Source organism: Macrobrachium nipponense, chromosome 2, assembly GCF_015104395.2.
Source record: "Macrobrachium nipponense isolate FS-2020 chromosome 2, ASM1510439v2, whole genome shotgun sequence".
In the NCBI taxonomy this organism is placed as follows: Eukaryota; Metazoa; Arthropoda; class Malacostraca; order Decapoda; family Palaemonidae; genus Macrobrachium; species Macrobrachium nipponense.
The window spans coordinates 77131150-77156015 of record NC_087201.1 but is presented as its reverse complement, the minus strand read 5'-3'; the positions used below and the strand labels follow the sequence as shown (position 1 = coordinate 77156015).

Below are 24866 nucleotides of genomic sequence, written 5' to 3'. Positions count from 1 at the left end.
TTCACAAATATTAAGCCCATACCTGGGGAATAACGTAGACCTTAGTGGTCAAAGTCACTGTTTATCATCTCTAAACTAAAGGCCATGGTTTGAATCCAAGCCACTGAAAAATCACTTATCAATTATAATTCCCTTTGGGTGTAAGGTATTGGGAATACAATATTAAACAATGTTTGTGGCTTAATATTTGTGAATACATGATATATACATATACACACTACCTATGGGGAACTTGTGTATGATGACACAGCAAATCTTGATCATCAAGCATAGTATGTGCATTATGATGAAGTTCACTCAGAAGCGTGATATTTTGTTACTTGTAGTGCTGTATTAATATAATTTTATCACACTATTTTTAACAACAATGCTATGCAGTTTTGTTTTTGCTTCAAAATATTTGTTATAGGAAGCTGTTTCTTCTTTTTCTTTACATTATCAAAAACTGTTGCAGCAATATTGTAAGAATGCTAGCCCTTGCATGATATGGAACATTGAATCCATCGTAGTCACATTCTTATGCACTTGTGCCTCCTGTGAAACTTCTGAAAATTTTCAAAGTATCTGAAGTGATGGTGGTATTCTTCAAGATTTTTGCATAATGATTTGTACGAATTTTACCAGATTGTTAACCCTTAAACGCCGAAGCGGTAAAAAAAAAAATTGTCTCCCGTATGCCGGAGCTGTTTCAGAGTGAGCGCGGCAGTGGAAAAAATATTTTTTTTTTTAAAAATCACAGCACACTTAGTTTTCAGGATTAAGAGTTAATTTTTGGCTCCTTTTTTTGTCATTGGCTGAAGTTTAGTATGCAACCATCAAGAAATGAAAAAAAATTATCATTATCAGATAATAAATAATGCGATATATTTGATAGCGCAAAAACTAAATTTCATATATAGTAATTGTATTCAAATCGCGCTGTGTGCAAAACGGTTAAAGGTAACAAGTTACTTTTTTTTCGTTGTAATGTCCACTAAATTGCAATCTTTTTGGTATATAACACATTGTAAAACGATCAAAGCAACACAGAGAAAATATTATCACAAAATAATGCATGAATTCGTAACGCGCTGACGTAAACAAATATTTTTTTCAAAAATTCACCATAAATCTAAATATTGTCCTAGAGACTTCCAATTTCTTTCAGAATGAAGACAAATGATTGAATATTACTATACTGTAAGAGTATTAGCTTACAATTGCAGTTTTCGACCATATCTGACGAGTTAAAGTTGACCGAATGTCGAATTTTTTTTTATATATTTATTTTTATATGCAATTATTTCGGAAATAAGAAAAGCTACAACCTTCAAATATTTTTCGTTTTATTCTACATGAAATTGCACACATTTTCATATATAAAACTCTATGAAATGCCTAATATGAAATGGAGCAAATATTCTGAGAATGGGACGTACGCATTTCGGAGATTTGTAGCGGAGAATCTGCATGTGGAGGGAAGGAAAGATTTTTTTTAAATTCACCATAAATCTAAATATTTTGCTAGAGACTTCGAATTTGTTTCAAGATGAAGATAAATGACTGAATATTACTAGACTGGTAAGAGTTTTTAGCCTTACAATTGCGTTTTTTTTTTCGACCCATTTCGTAGAGTCAAAGTTGACCGAACGTGGTTTTTTTCTATTTATCGTGATTTATATGCAAATATTTCAAAAATGAGAAAAGCTACAGCCTTCAATTATTTTTAGTTGTATTCTACATGAAATTGCGCACATTTTCATATATAAAACTTTATGTAACGGCTAATTTAAAATGGTGCAAACATTACCACAATCACACGTATGATTTTTTCGGAAGAGTTACCGCGCGGACGTAAAGAAAATGTTATTTTTTTCATAAATTCACCATAAATCGAAATATTGTGCTAGAGACTTCCAATTTGTTGCAAAATGAAGGTAAATGCTTGAATATTACTAAAATATAAGAGTTTTAGCTTACAATTGCATTTTTCGACCATTTTGGTAGAGTCAAATTTGACCGAAGGTTGAAATTTTTGGCAATTATATCGTTATTTATATAAAATCTCAAACTGATAAAGCTACAATCATGAGTATTTTATTGTTGTATTCTACATAAAAATGCATACATTTTCATATATAATACTTCATGTAACGGCTAATTTACAATGGTACAAAAATTATGTCAAAGTGACGAAATAATTTCCGAAATGTGTCAGAGATACTTTTTAGTGCGGCAAGAAAGAAATTCGCGCTTGCGCGCCTGCGTAACGATTGTAAACAAAACAACACCTATATCCGTGAACTCCCAGCATCCCCCAAGGCGCGTGATTCAAAAGTTTTAGGCTAGTAGGCCTATAAGTATTTTTCCGCGAATTTTAAAAAAAACTTTTGTAAGTCGACATAAATACGTCCAGTCGGCACACGAGAGACAAAAATGTCGACGTAAAATACGTCCAGTCGGCAGTAAAGGGTAAGGGTTTAAGTTCTCTTCCTTTACGATTTTGCATAATCACCTGTACAAATTTCACCAAATTTTTCAATTTGTCATTGGCACGTTTCTCTAAGCTCTCCAATGTGGTCCTTGATGCCAATGCTGATCATGTCAGCAAAGCCTCCAGCACCAATTTCACTTACCATACAAGTCCAAAATCTTTTTTATTTCTGTATTGATAGTGTGGAAGTACTATGGTTACTTCTACCATGCACTGCTTTCTTGAGCTTTATAGGATCTAATGCCACTATGATAAGCAAAATTGTAGAGTATCTGCAATTGTGTAGCTCTTCCACAGATTCTTGATACTGCAGTCAGTGTTAGCATCAAGGGCCATACAAATCATCTCAAAGATGAGGTGCAGGTATGTCATCTTACTGCACTTGAAGATGCATTGATCTAGTAACTGAAGCAGTATACTGTTAAGAGGCAGGAATGTCATTTCTACATTCTCACTGGCAAAGCAGAGACTGGGATAGCCAGGAGTTTTGTCTTTGGAGAGGAATAACTTAGATATTGGACCCCTTGTCTTTTGGGTATTTCTTTACTACTGAGGACACAAGACCATTCAGCATTCTCGGGTAAAATTTTTCCAGAATTATTCATCAGTTCAATCAAGACTGGAAGTTAATTCAGTTGTTATAAAAATCTCTTCCTTCTACCTTAACTGAGTAACATCATCTTACAGTACTATTCAAAAAATATTTGTGGAATCTCAAATATAAAATTTTTCACAAAGCACTTGTGAAACCATTTCAAGATGAAGGTGGCAGTCACCTAAGCCATTTACTTATGTTACCAGGGCATGAGCAGGAAATTTCCAACTTTGTTCAGAAGGCCCCAAGGATGGATTGCAGCATTACCACCAGCATCAAAGTAAGGTAATCTTCTTAGGCACCCTTATGGATGTAGAATGATTGGCCATTTACTAAACAAGCCTGTTTCAACAAATTTTAAAAGACATTTTCTGGAGAGTAATCTGTCTCTTCTGAATTTCTGACAGTCATAGGAATGCTGATACTTCCTATGGGTCATTCAATGTCAATTCCCCCATAATTCACAAGTTCTTAGCATGTAGGTAGCATTTTATATAGCTAGTCAACTATCCTTTTCTATCTCTGAAACCCTTACTCTCACTCTTCTCAACCTTTACTTACTCAAGTTAAAGAATGTACATTTTTAATTAGGAAATACTCTATGTAGGACATTAAAAAAATTCAGTTCCTATATTTAAAAAAAATAATTAAAAATGAAAATACTCCTTATACTGATTCACAGATTTATTCTTCCCAAAATGGATTCTCTCAGTTTCTCTGTCTAAAATACTAAATCAGATTCCCTTAATACTTAGACAAAACAATCACAGGCACTCACCCTCGTCCCAAGTGCTGGCCATGGACGGTGTGATTTCCACATTTACCCAAAGTACCAATCACTCTGATTCTCAACCAAACCTATGTACTGAAAAATAAATAGCCAACAATTTATATAGAATATAGGACATAACAAAGCAAACACCTTACTTAAACAACAGCACAAGATCAGAGTATGCAAAATTAAAGGAATTATGAAATGTAAATATATTATATATATATATATATATATATATATTTTAGTTATCTTATACAAATACAAAACTTCATACTGCATCATTCTCATACAGAAATGGTGCAGTGGTAGTTAAGAAAAATACATCCTTAGACTGATTCACAGATTTATTCTTCCCAAAATGGATTCTCTCACTTTTGTCTAAAATATAAAATCAGATTCCCTTCAATACTTAGACAAACAAAACAATCAAAGGCACTTCACCCCGTCGCCAAACTCTGGGCCATGGGACGGTGTGATTTTCCACAATTTACCCAAGTACCAATCCACTTGATGTTCTCAACCAAGAACCAAACCTATTAACTGAAAAATAAAAATCAGCCAACAATTATAATTAAAGTAAGCAATATAGGACATAAACAAAGCAAACACCTTACTTAGAAACCACAGCAACAAGATCCAGAGTAGCAAAATTAAAGGAATTATGAAATGTAACAAAAAATATAATATAATATATATAAGATATATATATATTTTAGGTTATCTTCTACAAATAACCACTTGCATACGAATGCATTCATTCCTCAACACAAATGGTGCAGTGGTAGTTCAGAATACACTGTACTGTCATAAACGCATAAGAAGATATGATCTACTTTTCAGGTGGTGTTAAGAGGGTCGGCCAGCTAATACCATTTCTTAAGGACAGGACTTTGACATTCATACCACTTACTAAGGTGACTTGGGGACATCTCCAAAGTGCATATGAATTTCCCCTCTTGACCTTCGGTTTTGTGATGCCAGGCCGATTTATCTCGAAAATAACCATTTTTCAAATTTCAAATTCTATCTCCTTCCCTGATATTTAATAATAAGACCTGGGATTACTACCATATATAGACCTGATGTAGACCTCCAATCAAATGAAGAGTTTTTTTCTAAAAGTAATTTTTTTGCTAGATATGAATTTTTTCATTATGGTAAAAAATAAACCCTATAAATCAGGAAAAAAATTTAATCAAGGAAAAAAAAAATTGGAAAAAAAAGGGCTTCATTTGATTGTTCTATAATGTCTTTTTAAGTTATATAACAAATTTCAATGCTATAGCTTTAAAAACTATGAGAGAGATAGAATTTGAAGGTCAATAAGTATAGTTTTTTGAGATACGGGTGTTCAAAGTTTTTCTTCGTATTTTTACAAAGACAATGTTAATAAATGATGATTATTATGAATGTATATTTCTTTTTGGGTATTAATAAACCAAAACTATGTCATTTATCATAGTTTAATCATATATGAAGATCCTTTTGTTCATAGATCGTAGCGTCAGGCTAGACAGGGCACTCCTTCCTACGCAACTCTCTGTCTCCTTCACCAACTTGGCTATTTAGAGCAAATTTTCTTCTTCTGTATTTTAGCAAGAAGTTTTCCTTGTCTTTTCCTCTTTGGCATGATGAAATTCTTGCCAAAACAAAGATAAACAGACATTAAGGCAAGAGAATGTCAGAGGTGAAACTCAAACATGTACTCTCTTTTTACAAAGGCAATATTAATAAATATGATATTGTTAGTATACAATAAAGTTTTGTACATACTTACCTGGCAGATATATACTTAGCTTAGGTCTCTGACGTCACGACAGAAAAATTCAAAAACTCGCGGCACACGCTACAGGGTAGGTCAGGTGATCTACCTTACCCCCGCTGGGGAGGCGGGTGTAAGAACCAGTCCCCTATATTGTCAGGTTATTTTCTTCCACCTGTCTCCTGAGGGGAGGCTGGGCGGGCCATCAATCGTATATATCTGCCAGGTAAGTATGTACAAAACTTTATTGTATACTAACAATATCATTTTTGTACATGAACTTCCCTGCCAGATATATACTTAGCTGATTGACACCCTTGGTGGAGGGAAAGAGAGACATACTTACTTAGAAAGTGGGGACAACACATGTTAAAGGAATACATAATATAAACCTCTGGTTCTTACCTGATTTAGGCAGAAGACTTGATAGTTACTGTCTATTAGTCTGCGCTGCCTAAAGAGTCTCAGCGAGGGCGTGACCTATGGCTGAAGAACTCTTTGGGTCTACCAATGGGAACTGAGTCCACTTACTTGGCAGAATCCAAGCAGGATGGTCAATGGGGATCAACCCGCTTCAATGCCGGGGAGCTAATCACTTACATGCCAAGAGCCTATCACTACCAATTGCAAGGAGCCTCAAGCACAACCGATCACCTAACCACCAAATACTAACATTAGTATACGAAAGAAGGAGCTGCCTCCTGCAACCTCCTTCGTACAACCAAAAAACTCAAACTTAAAACTAACAGGGAAAAAGGATTAAAAAGGATGTGTTTCAGCTCCCTGCCCCAGCACTGAATCCGCCGATACGTAAGGGCCTAGCCCAAAACACTTATCATACGTAATCGATACGTCCCTTAGGTAGTGATTAGAGAAAGACTGATTCACACCTCCAAAAGTGGCCTTCATAAGGTTTTTGTAATGACAAATTCTTCTTGAAAGCCAAAGACGTCGCGATGGCCCGTACTTCGTGCGCCTTGACTTCAGAAGGTTAAACTGTTGCTGATTGCAAGAAGTTGTGTGCTTCTCTAATAATATTCCTGATAAAGAATGAGAGTGCATTTTTTAGATAAGGGCCTACTGGGGTCCCTTACAGAGCACCAGAGATTGCTCTCATTAGCGGCAAGTCTTTTCTTCCTCTGAAGATAATATTTCAGGCTTCTCACCGGGCAAAGAGATCTCTCCTCTTCTGTCCCGACTAAGGAGGAATAAGCTTTTGATTTCGAAGCTCCTGGGCCACGGCGAAGAATGGGTTTCATTCTTGGCTAGGAAAGCCGGAAGAAAAGAGCAAACGCGAGTCCTCCTTGGAAACCTACCTCACCTTCTAGAGCCTGCAGCTCGCTGACCCTCTTCGCTGACGCTAACGCACAGAGAAAAAGAGTCTTCATCGAAAGGTCTCTGAACGAAGCAGCATGGGGAGGTTCGAACCTTGAGGACCTCAGGAAGAGCAGCACGACATCAAGATTCCAGCTAGGCACTAAGGAGGAGGTTCTTTTAACCGTTTCAAACGATCTGATTAAATCATGGAGGTCCTTGTCCACATATGTTTAATCCTCTATGACGAAAAAACTGAGGAAAGCATGCTCCTGTATCCCTTGATGGTGGAGACAACCAACCGCATTTTTCCCTCAGGAAGATAAGGAAATCTGCAATCTGAGTCACAGAGGTACTGGAGGAGAAACTTTATGAGTCCTGCACCAGCGTCGAAAAACATCCCACTTCGACTGGTAGACTCTAGATGTGGAAGGTCTACGTGCATTGGCAATAGCCCTTGCAGACCTTTGCCGAAAAGCCCTTAGCTCTGACGAGACTCTTGATAGTCTGAATCCAGTCAGACTGAGAGCGTAGGTTTTTGTGAAACCTGTCGAAGTGGGGCTGTTTGAGCAGATCGACTCTTAGAGGTAGGGATCTTGGGACATCCACCAGCCATTCCAGTACCTCTGTGAACCAGTCGTGGGCGGGCCAGAACGGAGCTATCAACGTCATCCTTGTTCCCTCTGACGCTGCGAATTTCCTTAACGTTTCCCCTATAATCTTGAAAGGCGGGAACGCGTAAAGATCCAGATTCCTCCAATCCATCAGGAATGCATCTATTGCCCACTGCTCTTGGGTCTGCAATAGGGGAGCAGTATAGATCTATCCGCGCATTCCTGGAGGTCGCAAATAGATCGAGATGGGGCTGCCCCACGTCCTCCACAGCTCCTGGCATACGTCCCGCGTGCAGAGTCCACTCTGAGGGAAGGACTTGATTCCTTCTGCTTAGCAGATCCGCTCTGACATTTCTTTCTCCCTGTACGAACTGGTGAGAAGCCTTATTTCTTTCCTCTGACACAAGAGGGAGCGATCTCGCTGTCTCGTACAGGGAGAAAGAGTGAGTCCCCCCCTGTTTCCGAATGTAAGCCAGGGCTGTAATGTTGTCGGAGTTGATCTGAACATATTTCCCTTTTTACGAGGGGTTCGAAGGTCTTGAGAGCTAACCAAATCGCTGTTAGCTCCTTCTTGTTGAGTGCCAGGACACCTGATCCCCCATCCAGGTGCCTGACACTTCTCTCGACCCGAGAGTAGCTCCCCAACCTTTGTCCGAAGCGTCTGCATAACACTAGGTTGGGGTTCCGAACCTGCAAGGAAAGGCCTTCCTTGAACAATAGAGGGTCTAGCCACCAACGTAGATCCTCCTTTATCTCTTGCGAAATCTTGAACGCAAAGTACAGACCTTGATATTTCCGATCCCAGTTCCTCGTCAGGAAGAACTGTAGGGGTCTGAGGTTGCAACCTTCCTAGAGAAACGAATTGCTCCAGCGAGGAGAGTGTCCCCAACAGACTCATCCACTCCCTCGTGTGCATACATCTTTCTCTAGAAAGATTGCTACCTTCTCCAAACCTCGGGTTATCCTCTCTGGGGACGGATACGCCCGAAAAACCTGAGAAGCCATCAGAATCCCCAGATAGATACGCTCTTGACTGGGGATTAGCTGTGACTTCTCGAAATTCACTAGCAAACCCAGAGAAAGCTGCTAGATCCAACGTCACTCGTAAGTCCTCCAGACATTTCTCCTTGGATTTGGCCCTGATAAGCCAATCGTCCAAGTAGAGGGAAATCCTCACTCCCTCGAGATGAAGCCACTGGGCAACGTTCTTCATCAGTCCTGTGAATACTTGGGGGGCCGTGGAAAGGCCGAAGCATAGGGCCCTGAACTGAAAAACGTTCCCTCCCCACATGAATCTGAGATATTTTGCGAGAAGAAGGATGGATTGGCACATGGAAGTAAGCGTCCTGAAGGTCCAGCGACACCATCCAGTCCCCGGGACGAAGAGCCGCTAAGACTGATGCCGTCGTCTCCATAGCGAACTTCCTCTTCTTCACAAAGACATTCAGGGCGCTTACGTCCAGAACCAGTCTCCATCCTCCTGAGTTCTTGGGAACTAGGAACAGACGGTTGTAGAACCCCGCTGAAAGAGGGTCCTGAACCATCTCTATTGCCTCTTTCTCTAACATCAGCTCTACCGCTAGAGCGAGGGGCTTGATTCATTAGTGGGTCTGTTTGTATTTGGCCACCAGTGCCCTTGGAGTGGTGGTCAAGGGTGGTCTCGAAATAAAGGGAATGAGGTATCCCCTCTTGATGATCGTGAGGGGACCAGTTTGTCCGCCCCCTTTCGTGCCCAGACATCTGCAAAGTTCAGAAGTCTGGCACCCCACAGTTGTCTGGAGACTCCCGAACTATTTCTTGGCCCTAATAGACCGGGGAGAAGGTCCTTCCTCTTCTAGGTGGTCTCAAACCTCTGGAGGAAGAAGAGCGAGACGAAGGTCCTCCTCGAAAGGGTTCTTGCCTACTTTGAGCCTCTTTCTTCGTCTTTCTGCTGAAACGAAGGTTTCGGAATTCTAGCCGAGCGAGCTAGCATATCCTGCGTCGCTTTTGCTGATAACGCGGCTGGAGATATCGTTAATAGTCTTCTTGGGGAAGAGTTGCGGGAAAGCTGTGAATACAGCAAGGAAGCTCTCTGTGCGTGAGAAACCGCCTTGGTAAGAAAAGAGCAGAAAACAGCCCTCTTCTTTACCTACTCCGCACCAAAAAGTGAAGCAATTTCCCCGGAACCGTCTCTCACTGCCTTGTCCATGCAAGACAGAACTGCGTGGAGGTCTTCAGGCGAAAGAGTGTCTTGCTCTTGAGTCCTCTTAGCCAACACTCCCAGGGTCCAGTCAAGAAGTTAAAAACTTCTAAGACTCGGAACATTCCCTTCAGAAGGTGATCCAACTCGCTCATACCCCACCCCACGTCGTCTTCCCAGAATTCAGCGCCGAGCGACGTGCGGAATCGACCAACGAAGAGAAGTCCGAGTCTGCAGAAGAGGGAAGAGTTAGACCCAAGGGCTCTCCTGACTCGTACCAGAACCCCATCTTACCCGTCAGCTTGGACGGGGGAAAAGAAAAAACTGTCTTGCCTTCTCTTCTTTTGAAAGCAACCAGTCGTCAAAGTTCTTCATAGCCTTCTTCATAGACACTGTAGGCTTCATCTTAACGACTGAAGACTTCTTAGCCGTATTGGTCGTTGAAATAAGGACGGAGGAGAAGGAGGAGCAACGGCCGAAAGAGACTCCCCAAAATCTTGCAAGAGGAGGTCTGTACAAGTCTCTTATACGAAGAAACCGAAGCATCCTTGGGCAAATCTTCCTCCGAATCAGCAACAAATTCTTCCGAAGAATGACGTCTAGAAGCTCTACTGCCCGGAGGAGAGCTAATCCTTGGAGAGCGCCTGTTCGGAGAGCGCCTACTGGAAGAAAAACCACCGGGAGAGCGCTTACACGGGGAGCGCCTACCAGGAGAGCGCCTACCAGGAGAGCGCCTACTTTGAGAGCGCCTCCCAGGAGAGAGCCTCTAGGAGAGCGCCTAGTTGGAGAGCGCCTACTTTTGAGAGCGCCTCCCCAGGGAGAGAGCCTACTTGGTGAGCGCCTGCTAGGAGAGCGCCTACTTGGGGAGCGCCTACTAGGAGAGCGCCTACAAGTGGAGGCCCGTCTGTCGGAAACAGATTCTAACTCCACAGAAGAGCGTCTGGATAAGGGAGAGCGCCTATCAGGCTCTCTGCGCCTGCTAGGCTCTTGGCGCCTGCCATCCTCAATACGCCTGCCAGGCTCTTGACGCCTGCCACGGGGAGAGAAAACATCCACAGATGAATCCCTGTCAGAAGCGCGGCGCTTACAAGGCTCTGAGCGCCTATCCAATCGGGAGTGATCTAACGGAGGAGAAAACTTCCGTTGCCGCCTACCAGGCTCTTGGCGCCTACTAGGCTCTTGGCGCCTACTAGGCTCTTGATGCCTACTAGGCTCCGAGCGTCCGTCAAAAGGAGAGTGGCCACCAGGCGAAGAACTCTTCCTTCGCTCCTGACGAAAACGAGGCTCTTGACGTCTGTCAGCTCTTGACGCCTAACTGAAGAGGAGCGGAAATCCTGAGGAGAGAGCCTGCCTGGCTCCTTACGCCTTACATGCTCACAACTCTTGCTGGGAAGAGAGGAGAGCCTACTCGGAGAAAGATCCCGAGCTCCAGCCTGCACTTCTGACCTCCTACTAACAGGCTCAAAAGCTCTTCTAGCCAAAGGAGATTTAGCCGAAGGAACGTTCTTAGACTTCTTCACCGGAAGTGAGGCGTCCTTCCGACGATGAGAAGTCCCGGCAATAGACTCCGCTAAAGCCGTAATCTGCGCCTGCAGACCCGCCAGGATACGCGCAGGAGATCTCTTAAACTCCTCTACAGGGGACGAAGTCCGAGAGCGAACGAGAAGCGTAACCGGACGAAATCTTGGTTTCTCTTGCGTTCCACTTCTGGCTCTTCCTCGAAGGATTCGGGGCTGGAAGGAAGGGCGCAAGGATCCTTCCAGGGCCTCTTGAGAGGGCGAGACGACTCCGATGCGCTCCATCTACGCTGAGAGAAGGCGACGAAGATGACGAGAAGCACTGGCGCAATAACTCCTTCTTGGTTCGATCCAAGGCAGCCTGGGAACGAGCAACAGGAACTGCCGAGGGGACGCCTGACCGGTGGGTGGGTTCTCCCTAACCTTCCTGCGGCTTTCGACTTTCCTCCTCCACTGGGTCTGGGAGTCTGGAAGAGGTCTAGGCCTGGAAGCGTTAGTGAGCCGGTCAGACGCACCCTCCACTGCACTAGGGGCACTGCACTGATCACTTGCACTATCATCACTCTTACCTTGTCGAGAGCGAGCGAGGCTCTCCCAGAAGCAACTTCCGAAAACGAATCTTCGGGTTCAAAGCTGGGCGCAGGGGCTGAAACTGGAGAAGGAACTACTTCTACTACAGGATTCTCAGCGTCAACTTCACTCACCCTCGATCTACTAGAACTCTTTGAAGAAGCCTTGCGCACCCTATCCTTCTCTAACTTTCTCACATAAGAAGAGAGAGCCTTCCAACCATCCTCATCCAAATTCTCACACTCTTTGCAAGGGTTAATAAAAGAGCATTCATTCCCTCTACACGACTCACATACCGAGTGAGGATCTAATGCAGCTTTAAGAAGCCTAACTTTACATTCCTTCTCAGAACAAACCCTAAATAAACTAGGTTTCTTAACTTCAGAATCATCCATGATTATAGATATGTAAGAGAAATCCAAAAGAAAAATCCAAAAAACAGTCCAAAAAGCGTATGCCAAGCCAACAAACAAAGGGTACTTCACCAAAATCCAAATCGTCGGCAACGAGAACGAATTTTAACTATCGTAAGGACTGAACAACAGGTGTTGTCCAGCCGGCGACAGAAAATAATCTGATAAGAAAGGGGGACTGGTTCTTACACCCGCCTCCCAGCGGCGGGTAAGGTAGATCACCTGACCTACCTGTAGCGTGTGCCGCGAGTTTTGAATTTTCTGTCGTGACGTCAGAGACCTAAGCTAAGTATATATCTGGCAGGGAAGTTCATGTACAAAACATGATTATTATGAATTTCAAATTACTTTTTGGGTATTAAAAAACCAAAACTATGTTATTTATCATAAATGAAGAGCCCTTTGCTCAAAGACTGTAGCCTGGGGCACTACACTAATATCGCGGATATTATGATATATTCTGAACTCATATTAAGAGCGAAATTTCTTCTTCTGTATGTTTGCAAGATGTTTTGGTTGTCTCTTCCTCTTTGGCATGATGAAATTCTTGCCAAACAAAGATAAACAGATGTAAAGGCAAGCGAATGTCAGAGGTGAAACTCGAACATGTACCCTCTTATCATGTTTCTGCTCGCATTGAAGGGTGGTAAGCTGAGAACCTTCTCTCCTTCGACTCATGGAATCTCTGGAGATGCCATTGCTCACAATTTCTTTGACAATAATTATCAAAATTTTTGATAACAGAGAAAATATATTGCATTTTCTTATACGGATCAATGTTTTTAACTTATTGAGTTACATTTACTAATTACCCTCTAACTACGAAAAATTAATAGGAATTTTGACGAAATATTTCATAAATGCATTCTCCAGTGCCATACGAAGCTCCATGAATTTTTTCAAGATTTTTGTGTTTTTCACCCTATATCCCCATATACAGTAGTGCCTCAGGTTACAAAATTATTCTGTTCCAAAGCAGCCTTCGTAACCTGATTTTTTCGTATCTAGAACTACGTTTTACATGTAAATTGCCTAATTCATTCCATGCTCTACAAAAACACCACAGTAAAATTTATAATAAAGCCAAATTGACCAATAAACAATGAAATACAACAATTTGGACTATTCATACCTAAACCTAACCATGACTACCTGTAATAAAATGTATTAGTGTACAAGGTCCAAGAAATACTGTACACACATGTACGTACGTAGTAAAATGTGGAACCTTACCTTTCGAGTGAGGCGTTATCCGAAAGTGGCAACAGAGGAAAAGGACAAGTGGCAGAAAACATGAACACTTAACTTTAGGAAGCACATTAAAAATGACAGAAAACATAAACACTAAACTTTACAAAACACATTTACAAATAACAGAAAACATCAACACTTCTTGATTATCTCCATTTTTGTCTCCATAGAAAGTCATCCTCTTCTTTCTGTGAACATCAGCAACATTCTTGGGACCCATGGCTAATAACATAAGTAATTAAGTTCACACACAACACGATAAAATAACTTACAGTACATATACTTTATCATGTTGTGTGTGAACTTAATTAACTTAATTAGCCATGAGTCCCAAGAATGTTGCTGAAGTTCACGGAAAGAAGAGAATGCTTTCTATGGAGACTAAGATGGAGATAATTAAGAAGTACAGGCGGCCCGCGGTTAACGGCGCAATTGCTCAACGGCGAATTGGTTTTACGGCTGTCATCAAAAATATTCATTAAAAAAATAAGACATTTTAAGGTATTTTTACAGCACAATTTTCGGTCAACAGCGCCGCTAGCGCCGTTATGCCTAACGAGCACATACATTTGTAGAAATACCATTCAGCCCATAAAGATTATGCAAATGATATTAAAAAATTGTGTTGAGAGCTATTACATAGGTATTAGGGTAAAATATAGGCCTCTGACTCTGTTCTATGCTGAAAATATCGAGTTAAACGTTTGAGTGCAAAAATAGCTATGGATGTGATGATTTATAAATGTTCATGCTTTTATGTTTAAAATGTGTATGAAATTGTATTCCGTATAGGCATTTTTATTTCTGCACATAAATATGATACAAAGGCAGCTTTTGAAACTGCCCTTCACATTATCAAATATGATGTTTTTTCATGTTCATTCTTGTAAGCCGCCATCTGCCACTCTTCCGAAAATATCAAGTTAAAAAAAAGCACAAATTTAACGATAAATGTGTCGATTTTATAAATGTTCACGCTTTAATGTTTAAAATGTGTATGCAAATGTATTATGTACAGGCAGTCCCCGGGTTACGACGGGTTCGGCTTACGACGTTCCGAGGTTAAGGCGCTTTTCAGTTATATTCATCAGAAATTATTTCCAGGGTTACGACGCATGTTCCAGGGTTAAGATGCCTACAATGCTCATCTGACAAAAGAAATAGGACACCAAAAATGCAAAATAATCAATATTTGAAGGTTTTTATTATGAAATATGCAATAAGAATGCAGTTTACATAGTTTTGAATGCACCCAAAGCATTAAAAGTAAGATTTTCTTAGGATTTTTGATGATGTTCCGGCTTACGACGATTTTTGGGTTACAACGCGTCTTAAGAACAGAACCCCTGTCGTAACCCGGGGACTGCCTTATAAAGTACAGTAGTACCTCGAGATACGAAAGGCTCAATTTACGAAAAATCCAAGTTACGAAAGCAAAGACGAAAAATTTTACTGCTCTACATACGAAAAGTTTTCAAGATACGAAAGGTTTCTGAAAGTCCGAGATTCGCCCCATAACAATTTTGAAACTCGCACCGCGCGCCGCCATCTTAGTTATAGTAGACTCACCACCATCCTCCTGCTCTCCCATTGGTTCCTGATGCTAGCCAAGCCATGAATCCTTCTCTCTAATTGGACAGCATCCCTCCCATCATGCATCTTCTATACATACGTACTACGTGTTGGCGTACTTTACCTCGGCCACTTTGCACCCGAAACTTTACCGTACGCAATCGGCATTTGTTCGTTCCAACGATTTCGTTTAGTAACGTAAATTCGTTAGTGATTTCGTTGCAGTACGTACATATTATCGTGTTGTGCTACTTTATCGTGTTGTGAGAACTTAACTTAATTATGTACAGTACATAGAGTCATGGTCCCAAGAAAGTTGCTGAAGTTCACAGAAAGAAGACAATGCTTTCTATGGAGACAAAATGGAGATAATAAAAAAGTATGAAGCTGGTTTTTGCGGTTGAGTGTGATCGCTAAGGAATACGCCGAAATCCGTCGACGATAGGCACCATCCTTAAGCAGAAGGAAGCCATCAAAGCAGCTACACCTTCCAAGGGCGTCACTATTTTGTCAAAACAAGAGAAGCCATGTGCATAATGAAATGGAAAGGCTGCTTCTTGTATGGATCGAGGACAAAGAAATCGATGGCGATACGATAACCGAGATGGCAATCTGCCAGAAGGCCAGCGCTATTTTCGGCGATTTGATTGCCCAAGCCAAAGACGACGGCGGAGAGGGGACATCAACGGCAACCCCAGAGTTCAAGGCTTCTCATGGGTGTTCGAAAAATTCCGTAAACGGACTGGCATCCATTCGGTGGTGAAGAAATTGAAATTACGTAAACTATAAAAAAGTAAAACGAAATGTAAAAATAAAAAAAAAAGACAAAATAAATTTTATTTTAAGTTTTTTGTAAAGTTAAGTGTTACAGTTTTATTAATGTGTTTTGTAAAGTTTAGTTTGTTTTTTGACATTTTTTTATGTGTTTTGTAAAGTTAAGTGTACGTATCTGCCGTTTGTCCTCCTCCTCCTCTGCCGCCACTTTTGGAGATAGCCTCAATCGAAAGGTAAGCTTCAACATTTTACGTTACAGTAATTTCTGGGCTCAGTTCGTGTCGCTGCGCGAAATAATCCTTTAATCCATTATTTCTAAGGTAAATGATCTAACAAATACCAGAGAATAAACAAAATAAAGAAAAAGGTCAGTATAACTGACTCGCTCACCCTCAAGGAGGGCATCGGTATGAACACTAGGGCGAGTGAGACCATTACCACGAACTTCTTGCCAATAGAAATCTCCCACAACAAAACCCCACAAGAGGAGAGCCGACCCACAGAACGGGGCAGCAACTACTACTACTCCAACCCACGCTAGGTGACTGCCGCGCCTCTGGTGGCCATCCCCCCTCCTTTGTTGCTCCGTTGCCCCGCTGTAGGCTCGAGTTCTGTTTCGCCCTCTCGCCCCTCCCCGGGTTGTCAGTGCTCTATTTTCTTTCCGGAGCTCCGTCGATTACGAGGGAGGGAGCTGGTATCCCGCCTGCGGGCGGACCTCAGGCGTGCAGTTGGTCTCCTTGGCTTAACCACCCCGTCTCTCCGGCACATCGGCGGAGACGGATACCACCGCGATTCGGAATCATCTTCCGGAATTTTGTGCTATTTTACGCTTAAGTTAATCATAAGTTTATATTAAGTTATCTTAAGCTGGGTCTCTCCCTTGCCCCTGTTTTCTACTCCGGCTCACACCGGAGCTATAGGCTATTCAGGCGATAGGGGAGGGGTTATGCCCAAAAATTTTTCACTCTCCGGCATGCATCGGAGTTCTAAAGTAGCCCTGTAAGTGTTATCTCTGTTGGTACTCATGTATCCTTCCACTTACAGACTTCCAACTGCGAGCATCCAGGATGCAACGCCATGCTCCAGGACCCCTGCGGACATGAAGTCTGCAGGTCCCACGCTCCGTGCGCGACTCCGCATGGGAATCTGCAGGTCTGGTACCATGAGACCTGTACGATCTGTTACGATCTTGTGGGTCAGTTTTTGGACGGGGTAAGTATTTCCAGCTGCATTTTAGCATGTAAATACTGTACTATATCTTAAGTTTAATTTTAATGGTATCTTTTAAGCTTAAGTTCTTCATATGTTGTGAAATACATCCCCAAATAGTGTAAGTTTAAGCTCTGTTTTAGTTTAAGGTTGAACCTCAACTTTAAACTTAAACTAATAGACGCCCTCTCTTACAGGCTGCTGCTGTTAGAGAGACCGCTCTTGCAACCCTGAGGGCTTGGGTCGGCGGCTTCGGCAAGAACGCCGCCAAGGGACAGCCCTACATTCTGGAAAAGAGGATGGCTGTCCTGCTGTTCCGTGGCGGCAAGTCGACGGGGTACGTCGACCCGGCGGAGGCAGCCGCCCCGACTATGACAACAATCCAGTCAGCAGATCGCTGCATCCATGAAGGAACCAGGCCAGGATATCTCTGCGGAAGTCGCGACTTTAGACCTGAATATTGAACCGATGGTAGGTGTTGACGAACTGTTGGTCGAGGTAGGTATGTTAAGACGCCCAAGGGCTTCCCTTGGGCGCTTCTGGATCTTCTTCTCCCGCTATATCAACTGCTTCCTTCCAAGGCTTTACTGGAGCTGAGCTCCAGTACTCGTCGCCTAGCGCTTCTGTGAAACCCAAAGAGAAGGGACACAGAGCGCAGAAAACCCTTATGAAGGCGTCGTCGTCGTCCAAAAAGACTTCGTCGACGTCATCGTCTCGTAAGTCTTCGGCTTTGAACCCCGGAGACAGAAGGGGTAAATCGTCTGCTTCTGGCTCTAGGTCCTCTAAGAGCAAGTCCTCAAAGGAGAGGCCCCGTACTCCGGCGAGTCAAACGGTCTCTCCTCCTCCTCCGGAGGTTAACCTCTGCCGAGTTACCCTTCCACCTCTGCACGGCTCCGGCCTTTGATCCAACGCCTTCTCCGTTGGGATGATGCAGCAGATGGGGGACTTGGTAGGTTCTTTGAGGACCAGCATGGAGCAGATGTTTCTCCCAGTTATCCGAAAGGATCTCAACTCAGGAGAAACATTATATCTGGGTTCAACCAGGCCCCCTCAAGCTACTCCTCCGGCACCTGGTGTTGTTCTGGTGCAGCTTCCCCCCCATGATTCTCTGCCTCCGTTCTCAATGAACAACCCCTGGAGAGTGGCTTCATACGCCCCTTTCCAGGACGGACTCATCTCCATTCCAGAGTGCGGTACTCGAAGGATTGAAGACTTCAAGTTCTATCCGGAGAACCTTCAACCGCCGTTCATTGCTACGCCCAGGCTGACGGAGGCAGCCATGACTAGGGAGGATAAGGTCCCGAGAGACGTATTGTACTCCCGGGATCAAGCTCAAAGGGAGTGGCTTAGGTGTTTTAGAGGAGATGGACTGCTCGAACACCAGGATTCAGGCGTTTCAAGAGTCCCTTTACCATCTTTACGATGGAAGAAGAGGCTCCTCTCCCCTTCTTAACGAAGATCGCCACTGTAACCATCCCAGCTGGCCTAAAAGGGGAACCCTTACCTCAGCTAAGGGAAGCAGATCCCACTTCTCCGTTGCTCCCTTCGCTTGGAGACTTGTGGGAGGATCTGCCTAACACCTTCTCGGCAGGTAAGCTTAAACCGGACTGCGCCATGGACCAGTTCGGCGAGAAGCTGCCTAGACTTCCTGATAGCCTCATTCAAGCTGAGTTTGAGGCCAAGTCTAGGCTTGCCAGGTCAACGAATACCATGGCAATGACAGAGGTAGCGGCTATTTCATATGCTTCAGAGCCGCTCTTCAAGTTGTTGACCAAGTCACAGACTTATACGGTCCAATCGGACCTGTATGAGTTTGTGACTGCTAGGGTCAATTGCCGAAAACATGTCCTCCAGGAAGCAACTATTCGGCATGAGCCTAAAAGGTGCTTTCATTGAACATCTGGGGGGCAGACCTCTTCCCAGAAGCTATGGTCAAAGAGGTCCAGAATGAGGCAACAAGGCTCAATCAGAGCCTCAAAGATCGTTGGGGCCTCACTGCAAAGAGGCGCCAAGATCAGGTTGCAGCAGGCAAGAAGCTGAAAAAGGCAAAGCGTTACCAGCCTTATCAGAAGAAGCCTCAAAGATTCAATCAAGCTGTGTCAGCTGTGCCGATTGTACAATCAGGCCAGCCTTCTACCTCGAAGACTCCGGCTCAGCCCATTTACGTGATTTCTCCTCAGGCTCAGCCTTCCACCTCCTACGCTGTCTCCCCCGCCTTTAACCAGGTGTTTGAAGGTCAAGCCCTCCTGCACTATGACCGGTTCGGCATGGGAGGTAGAGCTAGGGGATCCTTTCGTCAGAGAGGATCAGGAAGGTCGCTCAACAGGGGAAAGCACTTCCGTGGAGGCCGCGGAGGTCACTCGACCCAGCAGCAGTGAGATCTCCAAGGTAGGAGGGAGGCTGTTTCTCTTCCGGCATCGGTGGGGATTCAGCAAATGGGCACAGAGCATTGTGTCAAAGGGCCTGGGTTGGAGTTGGATTGGAGACCCTCCTCCACCCAGACCTTTCCTTCAACTTCCATCGAAAGAACTGACGGAGTATGCGGAGGAGCTCCTCCAGAAAGGAGCATAGCGAGAGTCAACAAAGATTAAAGTTTCAGGGTCGCTTGTTCAGCGTACCAAAGAAAGGCTCATTAAAAAGAAGGGTAATCTTAGACTTGTCCCGCTTAAACTTGGCCATTCGCTGCGACAAGTTCAAAATGCTGACCATCTCGCAGGTGCGGACCTTACTTCCCCGTGGGGCCGTCACCACCTCTATCGATCTTACAGACGCATACTATCATATCCCTATTGCAACAAGACACTTTCGCCCTTACCTGGGCTTCAGACTAGGAGATCAGGCATTCTCCTTCAAGGTAGTTCCTTTCGGTCTGAATGTAGCACCCAGAGTGTTCACGAAATTAGCGGAAGTAGTCGTTCAACAACTGAGGTCTCAAGGGATAATGGTAGTAGCGTACCTCGACGATTGGTTGATTTGGGCTCCAACAGTCGAGGAATGTCGTCAAGCCACAATGAAAGTCATTCAATTCCTGGAATATCTGGGGTTCCAGATAAACAGGACAAAGTCAAGACTCACTCCGGAGTCCAACTTTCAATGGCTGGGCATTCAATGGAATCTATCCTCCCATACTCTGTCGATTCCATCAGCCAAGAGGAAAGAAATAGCGAAGTCAGTGAAACAATTTCTAAAGTACAAATATGCTTCAAGGAGAAACCAGGAAAGAATCCTGGGTTCCCTCCAATTTGCCTCAGTGACAAACATCTTGATGAAAGCCAAACTGAAAGACTTAACCAGGATCTGGCGCTCACGAGCAAATGTCAGATCCAGGGACAAGGTATCATCAATACCACAGATTCTACGGAATTGTCTGCGCCCTTGGACAAAGTTAAAAAACCTGTCCATATCAGGTACCCCTTCAGTTTCCTCCTCCGGGAATCACTATCCACAGACGCTTCACTAAGCGGCTGGGGAGGATATTCTCAGTTCAAGAAAGTTCAGGGAACATGGTCACCTCAGTTCCGCCAGCTTCACATAAATGTATTGGAAGCATGGCAGTGTTCCTGACTCTGAAGAGGTTACGTCCGCCAAAGAACTCTCACCATTAAAGTTAGTTCTGGACAGCGCAGTGGTAGTCCATTGTATAACAGGGAGCTCCAAGTCAAGACACCTGAATCAGGTCATGGTAGCCATCTTTTCCCTGGCAGACAAGTTCAGTTGGTACCTCTCCTCCACCCATCTGGCCGGAGTGAGAAACGTCATAGCAGATGCTCTATCCCGTTCGGTTCCTCTGGAATCGAATGGTCACTGGACAACAGTCGTTCCAATGGATTCTCCGGAAGGTACCAGGCCTGCAAGTAGATCTGTTTGCATCTCAAACGAACCACAAACTTCCCTGTTATGTGGCTCCCAACCTGGACCCTCTGGCCTATGCCACGGACGCCCTGTCCATAGATTGGAACAACTGGGAGAAGATTTATGTCTTTCCTCCGTGAATCTTCTCCTGAAAGTACTGAACAAACTCAGGACGTTCAAGGGTCAAGTAGCTCTAGTAGCCCCAGACTGGCCGAAGAGCAACTGGTACCCCTTGATTCTCGGAATTGGGTCTTCGTCCTCTTCGAATTCCCAATCCCAGGCTCTCCCCAGTCAGTACAAATGAAGACTGTGTTCGCTTCCTCAGGAATTCTCAAAACCCTAACTTTATGGACTTCATGAAGTTTTGCGGCCAAGAGAGATGCAAATATCGATCCACGAAATATTCTTTTCCTGGAATCAGATAAAAGAGATTCAACTTTAAGGCAGTATGATGCTGCAGTTAAAAAGTTGGCATCCTTCCTGAGAGAAGCAGACATTAAAATCATGACAATCAATTTCAGCTATATCCTTTTTCAGATCCTTATTTGAAAAAGGGTTAGCAGCTAGTACCATTACGACAAACAAGTCAGCCTTGAAGAAGATTTTTCAACTGGTTTTAACATAGACTTAACAGATTCTTACTTTTCGTCTATTCCCAAGGCTTGTGCTAGACTTAGACCTTCAGTAAGGCCTACGTCAGTGTCATGGTTTTTAATGATGTTCTAAAGCTGGCTTCAGATACAAATAACACATGTTCATTTATAATGCTCTTAAGAAAAACATTATTTTTTATTAAGCTTGGCTCAGGAGCTAGAATTTCAGAACTGTCGGTGTTATCCAGAGATGCGAATCACGTAGAATTTCTTCCTTCAGGAGAAGTTCTGCTTTCTCCGGATCGCAGCTTTTTAGCAAAGAATGAGGATCCTTTGTTGAGGTGGAACCTTGGAAGGTTATACCCCTTCCTCAAGATCTTTCTCTTTGTCCAGTAACGACCTTACAAGCCTTTCTGTCCAGGACATCCTCATCCTCTTCGGGTCCTCTCTTTAGAAGAGAAAAAGGTGGTACTTTATCAATTAAAGGTATAAGGCAACAGATCCTATACTTTATTAAACAAGCTAACCTGAATCCTTCCCCAAGGTTCATGATGTCAGGGCAGTAGCCACCTCAATTAACTACTTTCAACACATGAATTTTGATGATTTGAAAAAGTATACTGGATGGAAATCGCCGACAGTATTTAAGCGTCACTACTTAAAGTCTTTGGAATCTTTGAAGTTTTCAGCAGTTGCGGCGGGTAACATAGTTTCCCCCAGACTCTGCCTCAGTAGTTCAGTTGAAGATCCAGATCTCCTTTCTACCTATCTCAGCCAACAGTTTGTCTATACCTACCATGTTCATCTACGTCTACCCTTGAGTCTTAGCTGCTCTTGTGATGGTTTAGTGGGTGTCCCTTATTTTTTTGCTAGGGTCACCCACAATTGATTGTATATACTGATCTTTGTGATGTGGTCCCCTTATTTTTATGCTAGGGTGCCACATCTCCATTTACAATGGTTATTGATTTGTTTATTAAGATCTATGAACTTGTTTAATGTGTTTTTACTTTAAGTTTGTTCATATACATACTTTACTACATTATTGATATTGTTTATTTGTACTTACTTTAAGTGTTTTTGCCTATGATTATCATACACATGTTTTAAGTTCAACATATATCCCATGTAAGCCCTTGTATATATGTTAACTTTAAGTTAATTTTAAGTATTGTTCTTTATTCACGCTCTATGAACAATTGTGTATGTATATATAATTTTTTTCTTTGCAATTATAGTATTTAAGTGAAATTTTAAGTTTATTGAGACCTTCTTTATTTCAATCTTGTGCTAATTCTCTGGTACAATTTCGCGCAGCAGCGACGAACGCTGAGCCCAGAAAAAGGATTTTGACGTAGGAAAAATCTATTTCCGGGCGATTGGTTTGTGTCGCCCAGCGAAATCCCACCTCTTCCCAACCCTTCGCTCAAGATTGATTGCTAACTTTAGGATGGCCACCAGAGGCGCGGCAGTCACCTAGCGTGGGTTGGAGTAGTAGTAGTTGCTGCCCCGTTCTGTGGGTCGGCTCTCCTCTTGTGGGGTTTTGTTGTGGGAGATTTCTATTGGCAAGAAGTTTGTGGTAGTGGTCTCACTCGCCCTAGTGTTCATACCGACGCCCTCCTTGAGGGTGAGCGAGTCAGTTATACTGACCTTTTTCTTTATTTTGTTTATTCTCTGGTATTTGTTAGATCATTTACCTTAGAAATAATGGATTAAAGGATTATTTCGCTGGGCGACACGAACCAATCGCCCAGAAATAGATTTTTCCTACGTCAAAATCCTTTAATATTTCTTGTACACTAATATACACTTTATTTACAGGTTTGGATTTTTATTCTTAATTTAGGTTTTATTTACAGGTTTGGATTTTTATTCTTAATTTAGGTATTGAATGGTCCAAATTGTTGTAGTATTTCATTGTTTATAGGTCAATTTAGCTTTATTATGAAATTTAATGGGGTGTTTTTGGAGGGCTTGGAACGGATTAGCCATTTTACATGTAAAATGTGTTCCAAGATACGAAAAACTCATTATACGAAGGCCGCCTCGGAACGGATTAATTTCGTATCTCGAGGTACTACTGTATTTTTAATTCTGCACAGAAATATGATACTAAGGCAGCTTTTGAAACTGCCCTTCACATTATCAAAAACAATGTTTTTTCATGTTCATTCTTGTAAGCAGCTACCTGCTGCTCTTCCAAAAATATAGTTAAAAAGAGTGCAAATTTAGCGATCGATGTGTCAATTTTATAAATGTTCATGCTCTTATGTTTAAAATGTGTATGAAAATATATTACGAATAGGGTATTTTTATTTTGGTACATAAATATGATACAAATTAAGGCAGCTTTTATAACTACCCTCCACGTTGTCAGAGGATGTTTTTTCATGTTCGTTCTTGTCTGCCAGTGTTCCGAAAAATGCATGGCGTTATTTTATTAATTAGGCATCTTTTCCATAAGTCCTTTAAAAAGTTATACATTACTTCACTGTATCCAATAATATTGTATGTATTCTCATATTATTGTATTATAAAATACTACGGCAAATCTAAGCTAGTATTCCGCCGAGAAGCCAATGTTTTGGTTTCAAATCAGCTGATGGCGAACACGAGTTTGTTTCGCCATATTTAACACAATTCTGAGCGAATTTTCTTGCTTCTAGTTGGCATAAACGAATATCTAGATACTTGACTTATATCAGACAAGGTTGTTTTTCCTTATGCGATGTGTTTTTATGTGGAAATATTTATTGAAAATGTCTCGCTGTGATTGTGAACTTTTTTTTTCTTCGTTAACAGATTATGTTGGCGGCATGTTTATTGCGTAAAAAAATTATGTGATTCCATTCGGAATTTTCCTTCGTATCATCATAATACGAACTTTATGTTATGTATCTTATAGTGGCCTGAAACCAACAGTAAAATGTGTTCTTTAAAGCACAGTAGTTTTGCTTAAAATTATTTTATCTCAATTTTATCTACGGTGTGTTTGGTGGCATACGTTTACTGGAGTTTTATCCTTGTCACTGATGCACGATAATAGTCATCAGTAGCTTGAACAGTTTTCTCCGCTTCAGTTATAAAAAGGTTTAAATTAACAGCATATTTCCCGATTGATCTTTGATCTATATTGATATTTGATCTATAGCGAATAAAGTTATTACATTAAGATATCTCAGGTCTATTCTACTTAACGTCATTTATGACAACTATGGTAATAGTGTACAGTGGTCCCCCGTATTTGCGGGGGATGCGTACCAGACCCCCCCGTGAACAGTTAGAACCCGCAAATGTTTGGAACCCCTATAAAAATGCTAAAAACAGCCTATTTTGATAGTTAAAACTCAAGAAAAACCACTAAAAATTTTCATACATGGTTTTTCTAATAGTTTTATCACAA

The 24866-nt window shown here is 42.4% G+C and overlaps 1 protein-coding gene across 1 annotated transcript in view; it reads right to left on the bottom strand.

Moving 5' to 3' along the window:
- Window positions 1-24866, bottom strand: part of LOC135220677 (xylosyl- and glucuronyltransferase LARGE2s-like) — a gene marked incomplete in the record, with an annotated part of 198997 nt that overhangs the window by 118880 nt on the left and 55251 nt on the right.